General features: G+C 36.8%; 1 protein-coding gene and 1 pseudogene across 1 annotated transcript in view; one reads left to right on the plus strand and one right to left on the minus strand.

Annotated features, from left to right (window-relative positions):
• Positions 1–27,780, plus strand: part of UMAD1 (UBAP1-MVB12-associated (UMA) domain containing 1) — a 220,445-nt gene that overhangs the window by 70,763 nt on the left and 121,902 nt on the right. The window lies entirely within an intron of this gene.
• LOC101099451 lies at positions 7,472–8,274 on the minus strand (annotated as a pseudogene).

Raw genomic sequence — 27,780 nt, forward strand, 5'->3', positions numbered from 1 at the left:
CTGAAGTCAAGATGTCCCTCTTGCATGCCACCGTTGGCTTATCTAGTTGACAGTTGTCATTTGCTCAATCTCTCACCGCTTCTTGACTCCTTATCCAGTCTGGAGCCTGTGGTCAGTCACTGCAGTGCTGTGAGATGGGACCCCTCAGTCATTTTGATCCCTTTGGATCCATTCTGGATCCCCTTTGGATAAACCCAGCCTTTCCTTTTATCTGCCTCTGTTCCCAGGCTACTAAACATTCCCAGAGAAAATCATAACTGTGCTTGTGGACACTAGAATATATGGTTGCTTTCTAGTTATCTGCACTATCAGCACTCTTCTTTGGTCCTTGTTCATCAGCTGTGTCTTTGAACAGAGTGAATGTCAGCCTTGACTGCATATTAGAATCACCTGAGTGTGCTTGATTCCACCCCTGGAGACTTGATTCCACCCCTGGAGGTTCTGATGTAATAGGCCTGGAGCATATTCAAGGGTTCCACATCCCCAGATGATTCTAATGTGCAGCCAGGTTGAGAACCACTGTGCTAACCTGCCCACAAAGGTTGATGATATGTTCACTTGAGCTTTCTGCTAGCCCTCACTTTAAGCAGATGATGGTGTCTCATCCAATGTCGCTTCCTTTTTCTAGTGTTAGACCTCCCTACTTTTAATTGCATCCATAGTTGCCTAGTTCATTCTTTTTTTAGAGGAAAAAAAAATATACCCACATCCTCATGTTTAACTCCTTCAGAGGTGTACTGGGTATCACTTTCTCCTCCACCCCTGATTGAGCCAGATGATCCGAATGGTTAGGCTTAAGAAGTGGGTATATGATGATAAGAATGCATTTTCCATAAAAACAAAACTTGGTAGAACTCAAACTTGAGTTTATAAAATCATAAGCAGGATATTGAAAAATGATGATTTTCAAAGCAAATAATACCTGATGAAATACAATGAGAAGTGATACCTGAAAGATGGCTGAGACTGGAGAGGGCAGCAGTGGGAGTGGGGGCTTTGCATTTCAAACTGGTGAACTTTGATTTTCAAATCAAACTTTGAAAGTTTTTTTTCTTCTGAATGGAAGGAGTAAAATAATCAAATATTTGTTTAAAAAACAGAACTATGGTAGCCGTATAGGCCATGGTCTGTAGAGGAAACAGGTTTGAGACACAGCAGACCTTTGGGAGCCATTTGTAATGGTCTAGGCAAGAAATGATGAAGCCCTGAACTAGTAGGAAAGTTCAATAAAGGGGAAAAATACCTTCCAGAGAGATTTTTAGAGGTAAAGATCAAGAGGATTGGGTCACTTTTCATTTTAGAGTATAATGTTCAAGACTCCCAGGTATTTGATTTGCTCATAGTAATTAAATAACCCAAGACTTTTTGCTAAATTGTCTATTTATAAGCTACCTGTCTTACTCTCCTTGGGTGCTGTAAGAAAATTTCCATCAACTAGGTGGCTTATAAACAACACAAATTTATTTCTTACAGTTTTGGAGACAAGGAAGTCCATGATCAAGGCACTGGTAGATTTGGTGTCTGGTGATGGACCACTTACTGGTTCAAAGATGGCTGACTTTTAGCCATGTCCTCACATGGTGGAAGGGGTAAGGGATCTGTCTGGGGTCGCTTTCATAAAGGCACTAAACCCATTCATGAAGCTCCACTGTCATGACCCAATCACCCCACCTCCCAAAGGTGGGACCCAAAAGCCCCACCTCCAAAACCATCCCCTTGGGGGTTAGGATTTTAACATATGAATTTGATGGGGTTTGGGGACAGGGCACAAACATTTTTTTCTATAGCACTGGCCCAGTAAAAAAAGATATTTTAGAAAAAAAATTTTGAAATAATTTAAGTCTCTTTTTTGGAAAGTAATTTTAGACCAAGTTTGAAATAAGCTATTTGATTAGTTGTTTGGAATGATTTTTTTTTTTTTAATTTTTTTTTTCAACATTTTTATTTATTTTTGGGACAGAGAGAGACAGAGCATGAACGGGGGAGGGGCAGAGAGAGAGGGAGACACAGAATCGGAAACAGGCTCCAGGCTCTGAGCCATCAGCCCAGAGCCCGACGCGGGGCTCGAACTCACGGACCGCGAGATCGTGACCTGGCTGAAGTCGGACGCTTAACCGACTGCGCCACCCAGGCGCCCCTGGAATGATTTTTTTAATGGTCTATTAAAATGGATAAAAGATGCCTTAGGTATAAAAATATAACCTGAAATGTAGTGAAAGGGCTCACACGGTGGACGAAAATTGGATTTGAAGCTTAGCTCCTACCCTAACTGACCTGGTGACCTTGGCAAGTTGCTTAACATTGCTAAGCTTCATTTTCCTGATCTATAAATGGAGAAAGTAAGAGGACCCACCTCATGGGACTGTGAGGTATATCTGATATAAATGTTAGCTATTATTCTTTGGGTTTTATATATATATATATATATATATATATATATATATATATATATATATATATTAACTTATATATAATTATATATCTATATATAGAGATATATATAGATTTTTTTTTAGATAAACATTCTTATAGCTTCTGCTTGGAATTCTTGCTCCAGCCATTGAGATTCATGACAGTATTCTTGTTATTTAGTAAGCAAATGCAGTGAGTATTTCTTGTCCCTTTTAAGAAAATATTCATTGACATTAGTGAACTGATAAGTTTTACTTTTGGTAAATATAAAAAAGTTGATTCTCCTGTGAAGTTCCAGTTGAGTGTTTTTTTTTTTTCTGAAATTTGCTTATCGTCCTCAACTGCTATAATCAATAAATTCTGTGAGGAGAAATAAGTAAGCAGAAAAGAGAAAAGAGAAACAAATTTTTTTTTTCAGATCTTCTGTGTCAGACCTTCTGTTTCTGACACCTCCATGAATACATCTGGGCATAAACTTCCTTTTTGTTAACTGCCAGTGTCCCAGTTATCTTTTGCTGTTTAACAAGCTACCAAGACTTAGTGGCACAAAAATGACAATTTGTTATTATCATAGTTCTGTGGGTTGACTGAATGTAGCTGGGCTGCTCTTAGTTGAGCTCTTTCATGTGGTTGTAATCAGGTGTTGGCTGGGGTTGCCATCATTAGAAAGCTGGACTGGGCTTGATATCCAGAGTGTCTTACTCATATGACTATCGGTAGATGCTAGGTCAAGCTAAGGCTGAGAAAAAGATTACCTGTACATAGCTTCTCCATATCACTTGGGTTTCTCATAAAATGGTGGCTGGGTTCTAAGAATCACTAATCCAGACACATAGTAAGTAGAAGCTAGCAGGCCGGCTAAGAGCTACCCCCAGAACTGATACAGCATCATTTCCACCATGTTGTTTTGGTCAAAGAGCCTCAGGGTGTTCCCAGATTCAAGGCATAGAGAAATAAATACCATCTCTTGACGGGAAAATCTTGCTAAGGAACACATGTGATGGGAGATGTTTTGGCCGACTTTGGAAAATAAAATTTGTCCCAGTCAAGTGATTATAGGTAAGGTAGAGAAAAAAGTAATTACGGAAGGTACCAATATTCTCATCACATTTTAAAAAATAATAAAATTTGGGGGTACCTGGGTGGCTCAGTCAGTTAAGCCTGTGACTCTTGATCTTGGCTCAGGTCATGATCTCATGGTTCATGCAATTGAGCCCTGCATCTGGCTCTATGCTGACAGCTCAGAGCCTGCTTGGGATTCTCTCTCTCTGCCCCTCCCGTACTCATGTGCATGTGTTCACTCTCTTGCTCTCTCTCTCTCTTTCTCAAAATAAATAAACTTTAAGAAAAAAAGCTAAAAATTTATTTTGGAATAATTTTAGGTTTATAGAAAAGTTGCAAAGATACTATGGAGCATTTTGGAAATATATTTTTCATCCACATCTTACACAGCCAAAGTAGATTTGTTAGAACAAAGAAATAAACATTAGTACAATAGTATTAACTAAACCACAGAGTTTGTCTGGATTTTACCAGTTTCTCCATATATGTTTTGTTGTTGTTGTTGTTCTGGGATTAAATCCAGGGTACTACATCGCATTTAGCCATGTTCTCTTTTTACATGTGAATGAAACTCTCTCCTACTGATTTTTCTCTTTTAACAACCCATTAGGAGATGTTTTACTTACAAATATGCATCTTTATAAATAGTAGAATTTTTTTAATGTGGTTTAAGTCAATTGGAGAATCAGTGATCTATAAAATATATGTTAGCCTTTTTAGGATACTGTAAAACATTTTCTAATGGGTTGCTATTAGTCTTCTAACATGGGAAAAATAATAAAATTTCTAACAGAAATATATAACATCATGGCCATTTTGGGTGTTTTAAAAATTTCCATGTTAACTTTAAACCTTAATCTTTGTTGTATTTGTGACAGAAAAAAATTAAAAATGACTTAAATCAGTGTGAGTAAGACTTTAACATTGCAGTTTAAATTTATAGACTTCAACATAACCACCATTTTTTGGTGATCCAACATTCAGTCTGATTTTCCACCTCATTGAAAACATTCTCCAGCTGCTGCCGAGTGATTTCATAAATTGCATTCATGATCCTGGCTTGAAGTTCCTTTAAAGAATGTGGTCTGGATGAATACACAGCAGTTTTAACAGAGTCCCATAAAATATAGTTCAGTGGGATAGGTCAAGTTTAAAGTTGCACAAGGATTTCATAAACACCCTGAGTAGATGTGCACTAAAACTTCGAATGTGTTATATGGAAAAACCTTATAAAGGATGGCAGTGTTCCAAACATAGATTGAGTTGGTCATCTATGAAACAATTCCTACTACTGATGGCTCTTAATAGTACCACCTGCTAGTTCTTTCATAGTAAATTGTGTGAAATAACACATTCTGTAAACTGATGAACTACTTATTTATTTAATAAATCCATCAATGAAAGAAACCTCTGTCATAAGAAATGGAGCTATTTATTAGACTCAAAAGGTCTTAAGCCAGAAATGTCAGACATCTTTGTCGACAAAGAGTGTTGCAATCTGGCATTGTTTTTTTAAAACAGCAGCAAGTAACGCACCAGACCCAGTTGGTATATTTGTCCTTTATCTGGCAGGAAACTCCAGAATCTCTGGGTCGTCGGATGGATGCCAAGTTAAACCTCAGAAAGACATCAGTGGTCTTGGCATATAGTTCTGAAGATATTACTAGGCTATAAGTGTGCACTGAAGGCTGACATTTTTGGGTCCTTCACTGATGCGTTTCCTTTGTTGATTATATTTATTGGTTTAGTGGGAATATCTTTTCCCCAGCCATATGATTGTTATCCGAGAGAACAAAGCAAACCAGTATAAATTTCATATTCCTAAATTAGAATTGTGGTCCTCTTGTTAGAATAGACGTTGCTCATGTTTTGAAATTAATATGATTACATGAAATGGATGTTACACAGAAAACATAGCAATTTGTGGTAATTATGTCTACACAGGCTAGTATGTTGGCCAGACACCGTGTAGAATTAATTCCAGGGCAGTGTTTCCTACTAGCCAGTCCCATGTCAATTGAAGTTAGGAATTTCAATATTCCTGTAAAAATATCTTATTAATTTTCAACTTGTCACTGAACCTTTCTTTAAATGTTTATGAAAACATATGGGTTATTTATACTTACCTATTTTATGTGCTTAACCTACTCTATTTGTATTAGTAACATGGAACTATCTTGAATCCAGCTACCACACACCAAGACAAATTTCCCCCTTGCTGATAAAATTTTTGATTTCTATAATACATAGTACAAGTATCTCTCTTTAGAGAAGAAAATATGAGTGCAATTTCTGGCTCTTTTAGATAATTCTGAATTTGTAATTTTCTTGTATCTTCAAATGATTGTGATCAACATTTTCTTTCTTTTTTTGTGGTTATTGTTAAGAATTAGCAGTGTATGCCTTAGTTGCATAGTTTTATCCTTCCCCACCTTATAAAAAAAAAAAACCTTTTGATCCACATTATTATGATCAAAGTTATTATGAAGTTAGGGGCAACTGGGTGGCTCAGTCAGTTAAGCGTCCAACTTCCGCTCAGGTCAAGATCTCACGGTTCATAAGTTTGAGCCCCACGTTGGGCTCCATGCTGTCAGTGCAGAGCGTGCTTGGGATTCTTGCCCTCTCCTCACTCTCTGCCCCTCCTCAGCTTGCAATTTCTCTCTCTCAGAATAGATAAACTTAAAAATAAAGTTATTATAAAGTTAGTGTAGAACTATAAGCTTAGTTAAAGCATTCCTTTTCAGATATTGTACCCAGTTCTGTAATCCTGGAGAGACTGCTGTTTGCCCATGGGGTCTCAGAGGTGACTCTACTGTAGAAAGCTAGGTGAAATTAAATCATTAGATTTACCCTGGTGTAGATGTGAATCCCATCAGTTCCCAGAAATTCTCTGGGTTCTGTACTTCGGTGTGGTAGCTAACTTTTACTTATTAAGACTTTTCATTTTAACTAAGGCTTTTACATTTGAACCCTTAAGTTCATGAATGTAGGATGCTTATGCTTTTGAAATTATCTGATCTATTTAATTTAGCTATATTTTGGTGCTTTTACTTTTCAGAGTTAAATCTCTCTTCTTATTTTGGCTTTCACCGAAGTTAAATAGAAAGATTCATTATTCTCTATTTTATGGAAAAGTATGAAGAAACCATTACTATTTTCATCATAAATACTTAAGATCTTGAGGAACATGGTTAAAAGGAAGCCATAAACCACACCATAGTCAAAGTAAATGCCTAGCCTTCGAGAGGCTTTTGTGATCTTTCATTTTCCATTCATCCCCTTAAAATGAAACAGTTACCTATAATTTCCATTAATTTTCATTATCACCTTATATCTTTTTGTTTCTGAAGTGAAATGGTATGCCAACTAATTTTATTTTTCATTAAAAAAAAGTTTTTAATCCCAAATGCATTAATTAAAAATGCTTTGCAATCTCCCACAATACTCACAAAATATCTAAGACCTAAAACTCTGATACTAAAAAACATTTTCATTCAATTTGAATTGTGTTATATAATAAATATAAGATTAGAAAGTGTTTTATTTATACTCCTTAAAGTATACTTAATGATCTATTGTGAACAGGGTGGTGTTATTTTAGTGGTTTCAACCATGGAACACTTGGGTTTCATAAAACCAATGGTGTAAAAAAATGTTCAGGAACACATCATATAAATTACTGTTTAATAGACAATGATTTGTCCGCGAAGAGTGATTATGCCTTAAATGAATATTGTTGCAAGGTCAGTGAAAGAGAAAAGTTGACGTTGGCTGATTGATAGCATAGCACTCTGGAGGGCACAGATATTATAGCTAGAAATAACCCATAATGGTATCAGATTTGAAGGAAAAATAGTATAATTTAAAGGTAATTTTTAAGGTACAAGAATGTGGACTTTCCAAGTCCACTTTTAGTTTGTCACACACATTTCTTGGAGAAACACTGGGAAAGATCTCACGTCTTCATCTTCAGAATTAATGTCTATAAAGTCAGATTTGATTATGTGGATCCTAAAGTTTTAGCTTCCCCAAAGGCCACCTTACTCAGTTTTGGAGGATCTGGGAACACCCACGAGTTCCCTCCCATCCAATTTTTGCAGTAGTAGTTGTGTTCCTGAAATCTTGTGCCACCATTAGGAATGGACCTTTCATTGTGTGCCCATGACTGGAGAATTGCTTTTTCGGATAAAATGTTTGTATCTCCTGATAAAGGAGAAGTGGTGATATTTATTACAAAGAGCTTTGCCATTTGGTATTGTCTTTTGAGAGATAGTATTGTCTTTTGAATATTCTGGTAAAATACATCAAATGGATTTCTCTGTTATCCTTCCCGATGACTTCAGTGCATTCTTTTGGGCTTTCCAGATTGCAGTTGGGGTTTTCAGTGTTATTAGTTCAGGCTGCACTTAAGTCACTGATATAAATTAGTCATTTCTCTCCTTGGTTCCCAGTACGAATGTTGCATAGTATGACTTGAGAAGCATAGTCTTTGGAGATGCCTGCTAGTCAGACCATCTTCCTGAGAATGATCCCTTTTTTTAGTGTTTTAGATTTTTGTAGTTCAATTTTGAGATCACTGCATTTCTTCCTCCTGAGTCCCAGCACTTGTGCTCAACCATTGGTCTTCAGGTACAGCTCCATTTTTCCACTCTCCAGTTTGATGAAGGTAGATGTATGTGCCTCTTTGCCTGTGAGTTTCTACTTCTGTCTTTATCTGGAAGAGTTCTGTTTATTTAGATTGTATCTGTTCACTCAATACTTTCAGGTTTAGTTGTCTTTATTCATTTTATTCTAATGTGCTCTTCAAATGATCTTATCCATGCAGGCCTTCTGATGTGCACAGAACCCTTATTTATTTGTTTTTTTTTTCACAGAACATATTTTTCTTCATCTAATCAAGTTCCTATAAATGTTTCTTCCAGAAGTCTTATTCTTTAAGAATCAGTTCTGTCTCTTTGAATCCTAAAGTTATTTCTTAATGTCTTCATATTAAATGACAGGGCAAAATAAGAAGTGACAGACTTGTTCCTCACTGGGTTGAGATGAGAGTCACTGTGTCACTCAGAGCTTTTCCACAATTTGGAGGGCAGGTGTCATCCCCTAACAAGTAATCCAGCATGGCTGGAGCCTGGCTTCCAATGGCTGCCTAAAGAGAGCCTGGCTTCCAATGGCTGCCTAAAGGTCACTTCACCTCCCCTTGTGTTAGAAAACAAACTGAAAACAACTGGGGTGGCCAGAGGTCACAGGGCCTCTGGTTTCCCCAAAGACCCCTCTGCTTCTCCTGAAGTGATGGCTGCCTTGCTCCGTGAGGGTGTGCCTTGTCTTGGCTTAGTCTGCACCCCTGCCCCACAGGTTCTGGAAACCTACATTTTGAGAGTCCTGGTGTCTTCTGGAGAAAAAGGAGTTAAGCTCACAAAAATGTATAATTTTTACATATTAATTTAGGAGAAACTCATTGTCTACTGAATCAGACATCTGGGTCTGAATCTCTGCTCTGCCGCTTGCCGGCTGGGACTTTGGTGAGTTAATTAACCTCTCTGGGCTTCAGTTTCCTCAGTTTTGAAAGGAGGATGATGACATGGTCTCAGTAGGGCTGCCGTGATGTTTATATCTGATAATTGATGTGAACTGTGCAGCCCACCACAGGGCACAGAATGGGTGCTCACTCAACAGCAGTTTCTCCTCTGACCAGCAGAAAGCCAAGGTTTCTGCCTAAGCCTGTCTCCAGTTCTTAAGTTTGGGTTTTGTACGGTCCATTATTTAATCTCCAGAGCAGATCATCTAGGTCATGTTGGAGGATCAAAAGCCTGAAGAAAGACTACCACCACAGTAGAAGTAAAAAACAAAATTAGTAGGAAACACTCAGTATTACTTGATTTATTTAGCCTATGACAGTTTTATTCGTTTTGATGACACATCAATGGTTGTACCATTATTTTGATGTATATACTGAGATTTACACAGTTTTAGTGACCCTTACACTTTCATCTAACAGAAAATGATTGTTTTTGCTTTGTTTATCTGCACATTTTTGCTAAATTGGTCTCCTTGAAGCTTGGCATATTATCTTTTTATGTGTAGTAATATAAGAAAGAGTGTCGAATGTGGGAAGGTTGCATAATTTTATAGTAGCCAGGTTTTATGATAAAATGTAGAAGCACCATAATATAAAGTTGGTGTATTCATTTCTTTTGAACTAATCCTGAGTATTTTCTTTTTCTTGAAGTGTGTTTCTTTCTTTGCCTCTCCTCTCTTTTGCATGTTCTCAATAAGCGTCTATAGATTTGACTTACAGAACTCATCCTGAGATTTAATTTAGGTTTTCCTTACTATAAGTGGTCTTTCATCATTGGTAGGAAGCTAGCCTGAGTAATTCTCATGGCTTATTGGACCAAATCATTTCCTGCATGTTATCTGTATTGAATTACAGTAGGAGATCCCAGTGAGAGACCGTCTACCCTACTGTCCGGGGGCTCGGCTTCTGAAGCTCATTAGACCAGAGTTCAAATCTGGTATATCTAACATTAATTAGCCATTGGTCTTTGGGCAGGACACTTACTATCTTTTTGCCTCAGTTTTCCCATGTTTAAAATAGAATAATAATGCCTAATTTATCAGATTGTTATAAAGATTAAATGAGGGGCACTTGGGTGGCTCAGTCGGTTGAGCATCTGACTTCGGCTCAGGTCATGATCTCACGGTCTGTGAGTTCGATCCCCGTGTTGGGCTCTGTGCTGACAGCTCGGAGCCTGGAGCCTGTTTCAGATTGTGTCTACCTCTCTCTCTGCCCCTCCCCCATTCATGCCCTGTCTCTCTCTCTCTCTGTCAGAAATAAATAAACATTAAAAAAATTTAAAAAAAATTAGTTTAAAAAAAAAAGATTAAATGAGATGATGTATACCAAAGGCTTAGCCCAGCATGTGTATACACTAAGTCCAAAGTAAACATTAGCCATTATTATGTAATGGAAGATACAGTGTTATTAAAACGTTGTTTTACTAATCACCTTAAACCAAGCAACAACATAATCCAATTTTTCACGTTATCAATTGAAAACATGGATTCTAAAATCCAAACTAATAGAAAGCCAAACTAATAGAAAAATGTCATTTTGATATGTATAGGATTATAATTATTTTGAATTGATAAAAGTGTCTACAGAATATTAAACAGTAGTTAGCTATTAAAAGAATTAGTGCACTTTCTTAAAGATGTTCAGCATGTGACCAAGACATAGAGTAGGCATTGGAAGGATTTACTATACTTTATGAAATTTTTCCAGTATGGGATCTGACTCGCTGAACTTGAAAATGAAACAAACAAAACAGAAGCTTGTTCTCCCTGTGCCCATGGTGCCAGAAAATAAATCACTGCTGTATTTGTCAAGTCATAAAATTTAAATCATCTCTATTTGAGTTGGATACCTTAGGGTAGTATTTGATGCTAACCACTGGTTCAGGCAGGATCTGGTGACATTTAATGGACTATTGTTCAAGGTCAGTTGACACTAGGTCGTTGCCTCAATATTAAAGCATTACGAAATAATATGAATGTAAAAAAAAAAACTTCCATTAAGCACTGGATATAAATGAACTTTATATGTCCTTCTAACCAAATATACTATGGTTTATGGTTATGTGACAAATGCTATGCATTAAGAACATTTTCTTGCTTTAGCTTTACCAATAATTTGCTCCTTTTTTGAGCTCTCAGGGCTGTGGCTACTTAACAACAACACATGTAGGCATTTCTTTATGTGCTTCTCCTGCTTTTGTGTTTTTATAGGCCAGAAGCCCCAGCCTTCCTCCTCTGTGGAATGCTGCCGATTCTCGAAAGTGGTACTGTCTTTGCCCTGGACAGTACAGTGCCAGTGTTTCATTTTGTTTTTTGTTCTTTGTTTTTTTTTTTTTTACACCTGCCATGTTCAGTTGCCTTGACACAGCTGCATTTAGAATTAGCTGATAGCCTGAGTTTCAAGGTCAATGTTCACAGGTGAGATAGAGTTCCCAGGTGAGACAGAGAATGGGAAAAGGAAATAAAAAGGAGAGACGGGCTACGGAATGGAATCCTGTTGTTCGAATTCCTTAGCGAGCTGGCAGAAATTTTAGGAGAAAGGGTAAGAAACTAGTTTTACTTCTCGGCCCCATTATTCAGGCCTAATATCTGAATGAGTTATAAACTTTTAAAATGAAGTCTTTCAGATGTTGGTTAATTATTACACAAGTATACCTTAAGTAGCTTAGGCTATGTATTTTTAAACTAAGAGCTTAGCCTAGTTTGTGAAATTAACAACTTTTTAATTTGACAGAGCGCAGATGAGACCATACACATACTTAGTAATGAACTGTATCAGCAGGCATTCGAGGTCTCACCGAGCAGTTAGTCTCTGTCTCACTGTCATTATTTTGCTTGTCCTCTGTGAAATTCACCATATTTGCAGTAAGTTGCTGTAACGTCAGGTGAGATCTGGCATTTCTCCCCATTCCTAACATCTGCCCTTTCCATGTTGTGCTCAACAAACTAAAACAGTTCTTTGCAGCAAGCGTCAGTAGCTCAGCCAGTGTTTCTTTGAAATGATTATTTACTCTTGTGTAGTAAGGTTTAACCTCAGTATCTTTGCTGTCTAAAAACGGTCAGAAATATCAAAGCTTAAATTCTTCAAGATCCATTTTTCTCAAGGAAGCTGACTGGTGTTTCTAATGACACAGCAGGTTGAGCAAAACCTTCAGAAACTTGGGATATTTATATTAGAGTCAAAAGCAGTTGGTATTTCTTGAAATATATACATAAAAATGGAAACTAAGTTTATACTAATCAAGGTATTTCATGATCTTCTGAGAAATTATAGGATTTTCCAGTTGTCACTTTGGAAAGATGATGAATTCATGAACAGTAGAAGAAATGACCCCACTTGTCATTGATTGGTTCGAGAAACCTATAAAGATGTTCAGATTGTACGTCTTTGTACCAAGGGGAGCACAGGAAGGTTAGCCAGGGCTTGCCTGTAGAGAAATCTGAGTAAAGCTTTGCAGTTCCTGTGTCAATGGGGAAAATAGGAAGGCAGCTTAAACAAGTTAAGACTGCTAAGTATCTAATTACTATGTGGTGAGCCCCCTTTATTTCCCTCTAATAGGAGCATAATTTTTAAAAGTTCTTGAAACCCTGGAATCACTACTACTTTCAAGGCATGAGGCATATTTGAAATTCTGAACAGCAGGCTAAAACTTTCATTTGAAAACTGGTCGGTAGCAAATTTTAATACGAAGCAAAAGAGTTCCGTTATTTCGTCCAAACCTGTATATTTTTTACATCCACCTGAAAGATGTTGTGTGAGAATTCACGACTACCCTGTGTGTCACGTATCAACTAAAAGTGTCCCGTTAATCCTCCTTCAAACTGTTGTAAATTTAGCTTTACACCAGTTCGTATAAGATTGATGTTTTCTCTTCACAGCTTAAGATAATACTTTATTTGACCTAAATTGTTTCAGATTTTAAGTTGGGATTGGCTTTGGTGTAGAAATCTGAAGGATTTTGAAATTTGGTGAGCAAATTCAAGTAGGACATTCCTTGTGTAACCGTTCATAACACTGTCCACTCTTATAATCTGCCTTTTGTATTACTCTTCCCATTCTGAAGCTTCATAATCCTTTTTATAGCTTACTACCTATATCGTTTCCTATACCTTCCTATATAGGTAGCTTACTACCTATATCGTTTCCGTTTCTCAGGACTTCATCCAGAGTCCGTTTATGTCTTGACATGTAGCTGTGAGAATTAAAGACAGTTTGCAAGCAGAAATAAATTTAAAGTCTTCCTCAGCTGAATACTGAAATCAGGAATTCACTGTTTCTCTAAATCCTTGTTAAACCCTGATTTTTAGGCATGCTTTTTTTTTTCCTGCCCTCCATTCATTTGATGGAAACATTAATTAAGTTAATAGCATGGCAGCATCTCCCACTGCCACTGTGAGTCCCTGAGCAGTAGTGCACGTTACATTAACTTCTTCAGGTTATAAAGCCCCCATTTTGCGTGGTGAAGCAATAATTTCAGGGAATAGTGCTTAATGAAGTTTCCCCAGGTGTTTAACTTATTAGAAGTTTGAATCCTTTTAAGTGCAAGGAAAAAAAAAATAAAGAAGTAGTTTTTTTTAAACAATTTTTAATACAGTGAATGAAAACAATTACAATGATAGCTGAGATTCTCCCTGCTTATTAAGCCAACATTAACTTGAATACACATGACACCACTGGCTTTCTGAGCAAGAACTGTGAACTTTTCAGTTAACTACAATTAATATGATAAGGACCGAGCACAACCTGCATTTCTTTTTCCTCAAATATGGGGCTTTTAAATCAACAGACTAAAAATCCGATACATTTATAAACTGACAAAATAAAGTGGGTGGCTCAGTCAGTTAAGCGTCTGACTTAGGATCAGGTCATGATTTTGGGGTTCGTGGGTTTGAGCCTCGGGTCGGGCTCTGTGCTGACAGGAGCCTGGAGCCTGATTCCAATTCTGTGTCTCCCTCTCTCTCTGCCTCTCCCCTGCTCATGCTCATGCTCTTTCTCTCTCTCCCTCTCTTAAAAAAAAAATTAAACTTAAAAAAATAACAAAATAAAGTTATTTTTCTACTGCTAACTAAAATATTTAATTTTTTTTGATGTAATGAAACTAACCACTTTGTAATTAGAATTCTTTGGAAAAAGCTTTCTTACCAACTGACTCTTAAAACTTACCATAGTGATAAAGTTGTTGGTTAATTAGTTACTGACGTGAGCCACCTGTCTTGTGTAGCATACAGCCTAGTCCGTAATAGATGCTCAGCAGAGGTTTGTTGACATGTTGACGATTCACATGGTAATGGCCTCTTTCTGTGTAACAGTTCCTTTTTATAGTCAACAGGTGTTTTTACTACATTTTAATTATCTAGGCTCTAGCACTATTTAATTATCTTTCTAAAAATTTTTATTAGATTTAAATGCAATGTGAACATTTGTACTAGGAAAACATACTAAAATAGGTTTATGTTTGAGCTCTTTCCCCTCTTTAAATTGCTAACACATAGTTGACATACAATATTACATTACTTTGAGATGTACAACACAGTGATCTGACAATTCTGTACATTACGCGGTGCTCACCACACTAAATGTAGTTCACCATCTGCTAACCATACAGTTTTATTACAATGTTATTGACTATATTCCCTGTGCTGTACTATTCATCTCCATGGCCTATTTACTTTATAACTGGAAGTTTGTACCTCTTAATCCCCTTTACCTGTTTCACCCATCCTCCTCCCAACCTCCCCTCTGGTGACCTCCAGGTTTTTTTCTCTATGTTAGAGTCTGTTTTGTTTGTTTCGTTTTTTGGATTCCACATGTAAGTGAAATCATATGGCATTGGTCTTTCTCAGACTTAATTCACTTAGCATACTACCACCTAGGTCTCATCCATGTTGTTGCAAATGGCAAGACTTCATTCTTTTTTATGGCTGAGTAATGTTCTATTGTGTGTTTGTGTGTGTGTATGTGTGTGTGTATATATATATATATATACATATATATATATATATATATATATATATCATATCTTCTTTATCCATTTCATCTGTCAGTGGACACATGGCTTGCTTCCATATCTTGGCTATTGTGAATGCTTTCCCTTTTAAACATGTTTCCATATCTGGGAAGATAAAAAGGAAATTGTTACAATGGTTGCTTTCAGGGCCTGGGAATGGGGTGTTGGTAGAGAAGGGAACTCTTCACCAGTGATTCAGGAAATATTTATAAAGCACCCATTAGATGTCAGATACTTTGCAGTGTTCGTTATGTTGGGAGTATCAAGATATAGTCCCTGTCATCATGAATTTTACAGTTTCATAGCCTGGTAGAAGAGCCAGGCATTTAACACACACACACACACACACACACACACACACACACACACACACGTATGTGTGTATGCATATATATATATATCCTATATATATCCTATATATATATATCCTATATATATATATATATCCTATATATATCCTATATATATATATCCTATATATATATATATATATATATATATATATATATATATATATCCATTTGCAACAACATGGATAGACATAGGTGGTAGTAGAGGAACCAGCATGTGCAAAAGCCCAGAGGCAGTGGGGATTCTGACTTCCTGAAAGAACTGAAAGAAGACCAGTAACACTGAAGTATGGAGAGGGAAGCAAAGAACACGGAATGAAGATGGAGAAGAGACAGTTCACAGTATACAAGGCTTGGTAGTTTGAATTTTGTTCTAAAGTACAAGGGGATATTATTGAAAGGTTTTTAAGCAGAGGAGTAATGGTATCTGTTTTGTTTTTTTTTTTTTAATGTTTATTTACTTTTGAGAGAGAGACAAAGACAGAATGTGAGCCAGGGAGGGGCAGAGAGAAAGGGAGACAGAATCTGAAACGGGCTCCAGGCTCCGATCTGTCAGCACACAGCCCGACGCGGGGCTCAAACCCACGGACCGTGAGATCATGACCTGAGCCACAGTCGAATGCTTAACTGACTGAGCCACCCAAGCACCCCTGTTTGTTTGTTTTAACTTGAAGACCTCACTCGTTGTTGTTGAAGAGAATGGATAGAAAGTGGCCTAAAGCAATAATAAATAGTCTAGGCGAGAGATGGTGATAACTTGGACTAGGATGGTGACCATAGAAATGGAGAAAAGTGGATGTGTTGCGTATGTATTTGGGGACTTGGTGATGGCTTAAATTTGGGGACAAGGAGGTACCCTAGAACGAATCTCCATGTCTGCTCTCATGAGCCGCAGGGTTGATGTTACCGAAGTCCAGAGAAGGAGAAGGTTTGGGGGTGGGGGGGAAGATCAAGAGTTCAGTTCTTAGACAAAGTAACTTTTATGTAGTAATGGAGGTTTATAGCAGAGGTTTGGGCTTCTAGTGTAAATTTCAGGATTTACATCTCTGTGAATGGATGTGATTACATAGGGAAGGCATGTTGAGAAAGAGAGCTGGGGAACTCTAAAACTTAGAGCTTGAGTAGTGTAGGAAAAAACTCACAAGGGGCTGAGAAGGAACAGCTGGAATCAAGAGGAATATTGAAGAGAATGGGTTATGAAAGCCAGGGTGGAAGTGCTTTGGTAAGAATTAGGCCCATCCTTGTGTATAAATTTGTAGAATTGTAGTAAGTCTTATAATTTAATGTGCATGTACGTACCTATGTTTTTCCTAGAAAATGCCTTTTTATTTATTGGTATCCAAAAAACAAACCACAGTGTAACTAAAAATGAAGTTAACCAATGAGATGATCTTGGGTAGACTCTATTTTAGACTATTTTTTCTGAATTTACAGTTACCAAAGACGTGTTTAAACACGTGTCCAAAATAGAGTGGGGAATATACAACATGCAGAATGCAAGTAGACAAGATTTTTATAAAACCTGCATCCTGTGTTCCATGTATTATCATTAACTTGTCTCTGCTGGTTGGATTCATAGAGCTTTAAGATACATAAGTGTTAAGGTTGAATTTAGTTTTGGTTCTTTCCTTGTTCGTTCTCGTGTGCCAAAACTTGGCAAAGTAAGTAGGGATTGCCATGCATACGTGTTCAATTGCTCCTTCTTATCTGGGTAATATAGCTGAACCAATCAGACTCAGGAATGTGTCTGGTATTCCCTGAGCCCTTTTGTAGTTGTAGTAGCTGATGCTACTGAATTATCTTGCTAAATGATAGGCTGTTTGCTGCCGGAAGGAAGAATGGTCTAATGGAAAGACCATGGACTTGGCTCCAATCCCAGCTCTAATTCTTACTCCTACAGATTTGCACAGGCTACTTAATCTCCTCATCCTCCGTTTTCTCATGTGTGAAATGCCTATTCATAATGAATACCTACCTCACAAAATTTTTGTGAGGGTTTACTTAATAAAGCTAAGTGTGTAAAATGCTGAAGAAAATATCTTTAACAAAGCGTGCACTTCATAAATGTACTGGTTTTTAAAGGATTTTATAGAAAATATAGTTTCTGGTGTCTCCTAGCCCTTGCATTTGTGTTTGTCAGTAAATATTTCTCGAATTTAAAAAGATTACACTTCTTTTTCATCACAGAAACTGAGATTTCACCATACACCATAGTGTCTACATGATCATAATTCGTTAAGACATAATTTATGCCTGTATTTGTTGCTCTGTTCCTCAAGGTGCCTCTTCCAAGTCACAGCTTCTTAGAAGGATTGATTCTTTTAATTCGTGAACTTAATACAACCAAAATTTTCAGATAAAGTGATTTTCAAGATTGTCAGTTGAAAAGCAAATAAATACGAATAATCAGAGATTTGAAATTCTGTGTTCATTCATTTAAAAGAAGCTTGATGGATGAGAAAGTTAGTATTTGGCATTTAAATTTTTCTGGCTTCTGATGTTAATGCTTTATTTGGTCTAAAATGGCACTCTGATGGAATATTGATTCCTGTCTCTGTTATACAGTAGACTTGCTGTATACTAAGCCCATCAAAGTGATAAACATGCAAGTATAATCATGTTAAATAATAATTCTCAGTATATTAGGGAAGACTTGCAGAGAAATATTTATGGTAAAGCACATAGGTTATGGAGTAGGTTGTTTTTGCTTGGTCTGTATGTGTATATGTACATTTACATTCCTGTTGAAACCTGAAAGAGGCGCTACATTTTTAAATGTTATTTTTAGTTTTTCACATCAGTGTGCATTTCTGTTTAAGTATCTGTCTAGAATTGGTCCAGAAGCAACATAATCAGATTTAGTCTGGTGAGTCAAAATGAAATGTATACAAATTCACATTCTTAGAAATAAGTTGCTCTAAAATCAAAGCAAGAGAAAAAATGTGGTGTGAAATGTTACACAGAATCCACCACAGCATAATTGGCAAAGGATAGTAGAAATGCTATTTGTTAAAACTTGAATTACAACAGTTGGTTAATTTTCTCACAATAGGATATAGCAAAGCAGTTAAGAAACATCATCTGTCAAAAACAGCATTAAGGCAGGTTAAAGAACCACAAATACAAAGTATATAAATTATAAAATTGAAAACAGAATGTTCAGTAATAATTGATTTTTGATGTCCTTTATAGTTTTTTTTCTCGTTACACTGATTGGTTTATTTGAATAAATTTTCCAAGATCATGTTAATATTTTTCCTCTGTACGTGTATGGGCTTATAAAATCGTATAGATTTGGGATTTTCCTACTTTGGATAACATGAATGTACTAGAGAAGTACTTTACTAATAATTAAGTTGGATTTTTCTCTTTCGCACTGTTGACAAAAAATTCTTTTATTGTGGTAAAATATATATAACATAAAGTTTTCCACTTTAACCATTTTAGTGATACTAACGACATTTACAATAATGTGGTATCATCACCACTATCTATTTCCAAAATTTTTCATCATTCGAAACAAACTGTATTTTTAAAAATGAAATCTTTATTAAGATATAATTCACATACCATGACAATAACTTACTTAAAGTGTACAATTCAGTGGCTTTTCATACAATCATAGAGGTGTGCAGCCATCACCACAGTCAATCCTAGAACATTTTCATCATCCCCAAAGAAACTCTACCCTTTAGCAGTTATGCTTCATTTCTCCCCAGGTTTCTATCTGAATGGGTTTGCCTATTCTAGACATTTCATATTAATGAAATGATAGAATATCTGATTTTTTGTGACTGTCTTCTTTGAGTTGTGTATTTTCAGGGCTTCTCCACGTTGGAACATGTGTCAGTACTCCATTCTTTTTTATTGCTGAATACTATTTCATTGTGTGGCTCCACCACATTTTATTTGTTCCTTAGTTGATGGACATTTGGCTTGTTTCTACTTTTTGGACATTAAGAATGGTGCTGCTATGAAATTTGCATACAGGTTTTGTGTAGGCATGTTTTCATTTCTCGTGGTTTGTGCATAGGAGTGGAATTGCTAAATCAAATGGTAATTTTATGTTTAACCATTTGAGGAATTTCCAGCCCATTTTACTATCCTAGTAACAGTGTGTGGGGATTCCAGTTTCTCCACATCCTGGCCAGTACTAATCGCTACTGTCTTTTTGATGATAGTCATCCTAGTGATTGTGAAGTGATACCCACAGTGGTTTTGATTTACATTTACCTGGTGGCTTAATTATGTTGAGCATCTTTTCATGAGCTTATTGGCCATTGATATGTCTATTGAACAAATGTCTATTCAGATCTTTTGCTCATTTAAAAATTTTTTTTTAATGTTTTATTTTGTGTGTGTGTGTGCGCGCGCACACACGCGTGTGGGAGTGGGCGGAGGAGCACAGAGAGAGAGAGACAGAGAATCTGAAGCAGGATCCCACAAATCAGTAGGCTCATGACCTGAGCTGAAGTCGGGCACTTAACTGACTGTGTCACCCAGGCGCCCCTGCTCATTTTTTAAATTGAGTATTTGTTTTTCAATTACTAAGTTGCAGAAGTTCTTTATATATTCTAGATACAGGTCTCTTACCAAATCTGACCTAGAATTTTTTTTTTTCCTATTCTGTAGGTTGTCTTTTTTGAGATTTGATGGTTTCCACTCTCCTATTCCTAATGACATTTCTCTGGGCCAGCAAAGTCCTGTGTTCTGTGCTGTAGCATTTGGGAGGCATTTTTTTTGGTACTTGCTACTGTGTTGGACACTGGGACCAAGTTCTGAGAGTAGGAGATGGAACTCACTCTCTGTAAGCTTACCATCTAGCGAAAAGGTCACAAAAAGTTACGTTGTCAGGAAAATCACTCTATCTTTACAAACCAGGGAGAGTTTATTTGATTAGATTAATGATAGAAACTTGCAAGTAGCTGAAGGAGATCAGCTTGAATATCATTGAGTAGATGTTACTTCGTGGTGTGTAAAAACTAACCTAGTACAGTGATTTCCAACAAATGGTCTGTTGCGCCATGTTTTCCACTGCCCCTCATCAGAGCCCTGGGCCCTGGAAGCTCATCACGTTGGGTCATTATTTTTGTCATTGACTAGGTGGTTTCTCCTCTCCATTTACTCAAGTCTTATCTGATTTCCAAGGCCTATCTTAAGATACCTCATGACAGGCATCTTTCTGATAACTGATGATGTTTTGTTTCCTCAGTGTGCTTTTGAACCTTAAATGTGTCTTTTTTTTTTTTTTTTAATTTTTTAACGTTTATTTATTTTTGAGACAGAGACAGAGCATGAACGGGGGAGGGTCAGAGAGAGGGAGACACAGAATCTGAAACAGGCTCCAGGCTCTGAGCTGTCAGCACAGAGCCCGATGCAGGGCTCGAACTCACGGACCGCAAGATCATGACCTGAGCCGAAGTCGGCCGCTTAACCTACTGAGCCACCCAGGCACCCCGAACCTTAAATGTGTCTTAACTAATAGCCTCCTATATGAATGTTTGGTTGTCCTCATAGCTTGCACATATTCCAGTTCAGACCATTGACTTCTTTGGGACGCTACCCATGGGGCTGAATGGAAGAAACATGGTAAAACCAAGGGTTTCTGTTCTAATTTTGCAAAATCATTTGGAAAAGTGATAAAGGAAAACAAAATCTGGGAAAAATCAGATAGCAGTGGGTTAGCAGACGCTGACTTGATATACTTCATTAAAAAGCTATTATGTTGAGTTAATGGAAATTAAAATATACAAATTTAGATATTGTTTAGCCTGTTGAGCATGTCCCTTCCTTAAACCCCCATATTTTTCATGGGATATGCACTTTTAGTAGGCTGACATAGAACTCTCGTATGTTTAAAGTTTTCCATTTCACACATGTTGTCTAAATATGTGCATGTAGTTTTTCCTTTAGCTACCGGCCTAATAAAAGCCTCTTGTGAATGCTTATCACCTTGTAAAGTAGTTACCAGAGCTACAGTAAAATTTGCCTGCAAGTGAAAAGGCTTTGACTTCCCTAGAGGGAGAATAAAAAACATATGAGACAAACAGCAGCAACCGAAATTATCTGGTGTAGAAAGTGGCAGGATGCCAGCCAAATGCTCTGTCCCTAAAATGGTTTAAACCTTTATCTCAACTCACTAAAAAGGCCACCTTGTTTAAGGAACTTCAAACACAAACTTGGAAATGTCTCATTATTTTGGTACAGTTTACACAAATGATCTCCCCTTTTATTGCTATCTTCAGGTATGAAGGCCCTAAAGGGTTAGAAGAATTTTTTAAACATTCCTATTTCTTTTTAAAAATGGTGTTGTATAGTTGTTACTGAAAGTTGTTGCAGTGTTTATTTTAGATACTTCAATATATCTAATTAGAAGTGATGTCGGTTTGTTAAGTAGGCAAAGTGGCCTTCAAGTGCATGGTGAAAAATGAGTAATGAGAAGCCTTCATTAGCCATTAGGCTTAGGAGGACTTTTTTTTCTAAATAATAGAGATGGAAGGGGTTCATAAATCTTACTGTTTTGGAGTGACCGGGGGAGAATAGACCATGCTATGTAGAGATATTTTGATGTCTGTCCTAGGGCAGGAGACAACTCTAGCCTTGTTTTTCTCAGAAGTATTGGTACTTTCTCAAAGTTACTTTTTAGAAGGTTCACTCAGCTTTTTGCTTTATAAATTTTAAATTATTATTTTTTTAATGTTTACTTATTTTTGAGAGAGCACAAGAGGGGAAGGAGCAGAGAGGGAGGGAGACAGAAGATCTGAAGCAGTCTCTGTGCTGACAGCAGTGAGTCTGATGCGGGGGCTCGAACCTACAAGCTTTGAGATCATGACCTGAGCCAAAGTCGGATGCTTAATGGACTGAGCCACCCAGGTGCCCCCAATTCTTTAAATTCTTAAACCCAGGGAGTCCTAGTCTTAGAAAACCCGATTATAGTTAAATGCTCTATTTCCTGAATAATCACTATTATTTTTGCTGTAATTATTAATACCACTCCATTTGAACACTTTGTGTCTTACAGAGTGTTTCATACATGCTACTTAATTTTGATTCTTTGAGAAATCCTTGGAATAAGGCAAGACAAACACTTCTCTACTGGTTTAGGGATGTGGGAAGCTGAGGTTGAAACACACCAAGTGACTTGGTAGGGGCCACAGGGTAGCAGAGGATGGTTTTCTCTCCACCACTCTACAGTGCCACCCACAAAGCTCCAAATCTTAGGGGTGCCTGGCTGGCTCAGTCAGTAGAGCGCGTGGCTCTTGAGCTTGGGTTTGTGAGTTTGAGCCTCTCATTGGGTGTAGAGATTACTTAAAAATAAAATCCTTAAAAAAAAAACCAAGAAAGCTTGAAATCTTAGGTTATTGTGATACTTCACAGTTATGTAATATATTTTTGCCAAGAAATAATGAACCTTTGAACCCGTCAAAACTGCCAGATAGGCTGCTGCCACTGTAGTAACTCAGAAGCAGAGATGGATGTTTTGGGTTCTTTGACCTCTATGACTGAGCCCACTAGGTGAAGATTTCTGGAAATGGGTAGTCTTCATTGTTGTTTGCCAAATTACACTATTTGTCTATGTAACTGAAAATCTGGCCTTCATTATTTTCAATTTAACAGATAATTTTCCTAAAAGGAAGAGTTTGCTTGTGTTCTTGGAAGAAAGTAACTAAATATAAACCATTAAGTTATCAGAGAATATGCTGTTTCTGGGCCGAAAAATGGGAAAACAAAATGTAATCACCTAACAAAGCATATGTTTAAAGCATATGTTGTATTGTATTCATTATATGTTATCTTTTATATACAAATATTTTATTATTGGTCATATATTTATGTAATAAAGTTACATGATATAATAATTCCTGAAACCAAATTCTGTTCCATCGATTGGAACATAGTATAATTCAGTACCAATTCATAAATAAATACTTATAAAACTATTATGGAACAATGATAATTTGAAATTGCTGCTATAAAACAAATGACCAATCCTGGAATTGGAATATAAATGAATCAATCAATCTTGTTAGAGCTGGCAGAATTTTTTAAATGTTTATTTCTTTGAGAGAGAGAGAGAGAGAGAGAGAGAATACATGTGCACACAAGCAGGAAACGGGGAGAGAGAGAGAGGGAGAGAGAGAATCCCAAGCAGGCTCTGTGTGGTTAGCCCAGAGCCCAACATGGGACTCCATCCCATGAATCATGAGATCATGACTTGAGCCACAATCAAGACCTGGCTTGATCGAGCCAACTAGGTGCCCCTAGAATTTTCATTTTTTAATTTTTTTATTTTTATGGGAGCTGGTAAGGTGAGGTTTATTTTTGCCTTGGACTTACATTTACAGTAAAGTAATCCACATTGTGCTGTGGTGGGGCATTGATAATATAATCATGCTGATTCAAACATTTACCAAATTTTATGTAATAGCTATTGCCTTTTTATACCTGTCTAAATGCTATATATCATGTTTTCTTTTGAGAATAATAGTACATTTTAATATGTTTTCTATTTTTAGAAAACTTTGGGGAAAAAGAATATTTTTCACAACAATACTTTGGGATTAGCTCTGTCATTCTAGAACCAGTCATGGTTCTAGATAAGTCTAGAAACCACCAAGGTTCCCAGGTTCCTAATACCTCTTTGCATTCCCTTTTATTGCTGTGCTACAGATCTCCCATCCATCACACAAGATTTTCTTATACTCTGGACTTTGCTTAAATCGATGTGATTGCACTGATTTCTGTATTTGCTATTTGGATTTTTTCCCTTTTTTCTTTTTTTTTTTCAAAACTTTTCCCTTGTTAGTGCTTTTAAAAGTTCTAGCCTGTAGCCTTTCCATACTTGGTGTTGGTATTTTACAATAGATGTGAAGAAAAATTGTATGAGATTCCAAGGCAAATATTATCAGTTATTTTTTTAAGTTAAAATGAATGCTGTAACAATTCCATAGTATGTACCATGAAATTTAATGTGCTAAATTAATTTAAACAGTTTTAACATTTTTTCCTTGAAAGACTCTTTTCTGGGTTTTTATAATCTCTCTTAAGTGAGGATACAAGGTGGTTTAATTACTTTCCAGCAATGCACACTCTTAACAGCCAACATTCCAAGTTAAAGCTATGTGTCTTCTTGGGGTTTGAACTGTTTCCACCTAATCCAAGGAAAAATATTTGAGGGACATTAGTTAATGCATTTTCCAGGAATGGGAGTGGGTAAGTATTTTTTTCATAGCTTATAGAATATTTAGCAATTTGAGCCTCTAATATTTAATTTTATAGCGTTCTCAGTACTGGTGGCAAAGGCTTCCTCTAGAAATAGTGAGAAATTATGTGAATTCCCTTCTTGGTATGTTTAGGAGGGCAGGTCATAAATCTTAGTTTCATATTTTTCTAAAATGAAACCAGGCATTGATATTTGCTGTGATCTAATATGCAGATACAATGAAAAGATTCATAAAGTATAAAGATTTTTGAAAGTTGTCACAAAAGGTCACATAAACTGAAACTGTTGTGCAGAAAATATCTAAGATTTAATTACTCTTTTCTGTGATATTTAAGTTCTGTTAAAACTTTAATAACATTAAATACTAATGAAAGGACCTTATGTGTCTCATTTGCATTCATAAATATCCATGAAGGATCTCTTTCACCAGAGTTATTCAATCTTAGTCCAGGACGAGGTCAGACATTGATTATGTTTGACAGTCTTAACAAAAGTGAATGGGAAAGATAGATTTTCCTATATTTTCCGGCTAGAATGGTGAGGGCACTGATCTTGAATATATAGTCTGATATATGGAGAGGAATATTAACACAATAGAATGATAACGGTCAAGTACAACCGTAATGATTACTAGTTATTGAGCATCTGGTAGATACACCAGGCCACATAACAACTCTTTACGTGTTTCATGTGAAGTAATTGAAGCAAACATCTCAAGTTCAGATGGTATTACACCCATTTGACCGAATATGGAAACTGAAGTTGCAAGAAATGAAAAGACACGTCTAAAGTTTCCCAGCTGGAGGCCATTTTGCATACATTGGACCTCCCTGAGCCAAGCCGCTTGTCCATGTTTGACTACCTTGTGTTCAGAGACAGAAAAGGTATTGATAATATGTAATTTATTTGGCTCAGAAATGTTTGTGCTTTTAAATTTGAATTAGCTATCTTTTGGCAGTTTGTGATTTGTAACGTGATGGAAGATAGTAAAACTCCACTCAAATTAGTATGACTATTTTGATTTAATCTTCTCTGATCACTCTCCATTTCATACTACACATGGATGCCTATTTTTCTTATATTTAACAAACATGTATATAGCCCAGGTGTGCATCAGGTGCTGCCCTGAGTATTTATGAAAATGAATTCATTTAATGCTCGCAGTATCTCCATGGGGATGTAGGTATTAATTTATCCCCATTTTACAGATAAGATAACCGAGGCACAGAGACATGAAGTGACTTGCTCAATTACAGGTAGAAAGCGGCCAAGCCGGGATTTGAACCCAGTCACTTTGGCTTCAGAGTTTGTGCTCTTCACTGTCTGTTTTTCAGATTTTATAGAATATGGTGAAAGCAATAATTGTTTGAAACTTCTTGCTGGACTGAGAAGTGTAAAAGGGTAAATAGAGATAATAAATAATGTAAATAAAATACTTAGTAAGAATAATAACCCCCAATAAGACCTTGGAATTCTTTGTTAAAAATGGAAGAAGAGGGACGTTTAGGTGTCTCACTCTGTTAAGTGTCTGACTCTAGATTTCAGCTGAGGTCATGATCTCATGGTTCATGGGATGGAGCCCCACATAGGGCTGTGCACTCACAGCGTGGAGCCTGCTTGGGATTCTCTCTCTCCCTGTCTCTCTGCCCCTCCTCAGCTGGCATGCATGCTCTCTCTCTCTCAAAATACATAAACTTCAAAAAAAAATCGGAGATGAATTTTGAAAACAGCTATAATTGTGTTAAAATCCAGTTGAGCCTCCTACTTTGTAGGGTCTGTTTGATGTTGTACCAGCTTTTCTTTATGGATATAGCTGACCAGTGTGCACATAGTGTCATCATTGTTTCCTGTGTTGTACCGCTAGTTACGTTACTTCCACTAATGAACAAGCATTGAACTCTGTGATGACTATTTCATGTCATGTCCACTTACATGTATCATGGCCTTAGCGCGTATGTTATAAATGAGAGACATTTCCTTTGGACATACGGGACAAATGAGGCTTTTAGAGTTGTTAGGTTAAAATAGGACTGATGTTTCTATAGCTTTAGAGAGAGAGAGGCTGGATGCATCAATTGAAACAATGGATTGATAACACTACAACCGAAGAAGTTTCTGAAGAAGACTTAGAAGTTTTTGATTAATTAAGATTTCAACTTAGATGAATTTCAGTTTTGGCAAACACAAAGACTAAGCGATCCGAGCTGTGCAGTGTGGGAAAGTCCAGGAATGTAAATTAGACTTTGCTATGAGACGTTCTAGAAGTGTACTCAGCCTAAAATTGAATATTTATGTAGGAGTGGAGTGACAGGTGGTCACTACCCCAGCTCCTCTGGGGGTGGATTAAGGACCTTTGGTTTAAGCTGGATCTTCTAACTACTCTGTTTACCTGTAATCAGTCAAGTTTAGCAGGAGCTAATTTATTGGATTTAGGTTTCAGGGCCCCTTCCTTACACCAGCCGCTTCCAAGGATTTGGGAGGGTCTCTGGTTCTGTGTTCGCATGGCCATATTATTTTGCAAAATTTTCAAAAATTCTTCAGAATTTGAGGATATTTAAACCACACGGTTAAAACTGCTGTCTCTACCCTGACCCTCCTTCCATCACTTTGCTCACCTGCTGCATTGCTTTGGCGTGATCACAGGCATTGTTGCAATCTGGCTAGAGGGAAGTTGAATTGGGAATAAATATGTAACTTTAACTTCAGCTTGAAAGATGGTTTGGAATGTTTCAATCAGACAACTGAGAAATCACAGATTCCTAATTTAGACAAATATGAAGAGTTACTTTATTTTTTACCTTAACCTTTATTTATTAAAGAACTGAGAACATTCAGATAATAGAACATAAAATTAAAGCAATAAAGGTGAATGATGAAATAGAAATTATTCTGATGGCAAAAAGTATATTATACCCCCCAAAAAAATCAGATTCTCCCCAAAGCAGTAATTCAAAAAGAGCTAACTTTTGAACAGAAGTAGCAAGTAGGCTCGATGAATTGTCTGAAAATGCAGTTAATGAAGAAGAATGAATCCTATGAATCCCTTGGGGAAAGAGCTGTGTTGCTTGGCTGACTTGACCACAAAATACAAACACAGAAAAAGATAACATAAAACTTGATAATATGTGTCGATAATGAGCTTTATAGTTCA

This window comes from Felis catus, chromosome A2 (genome assembly GCF_018350175.1).
Source record: "Felis catus isolate Fca126 chromosome A2, F.catus_Fca126_mat1.0, whole genome shotgun sequence".
NCBI classification, from domain to species: Eukaryota; Metazoa; Chordata; class Mammalia; order Carnivora; family Felidae; genus Felis; species Felis catus.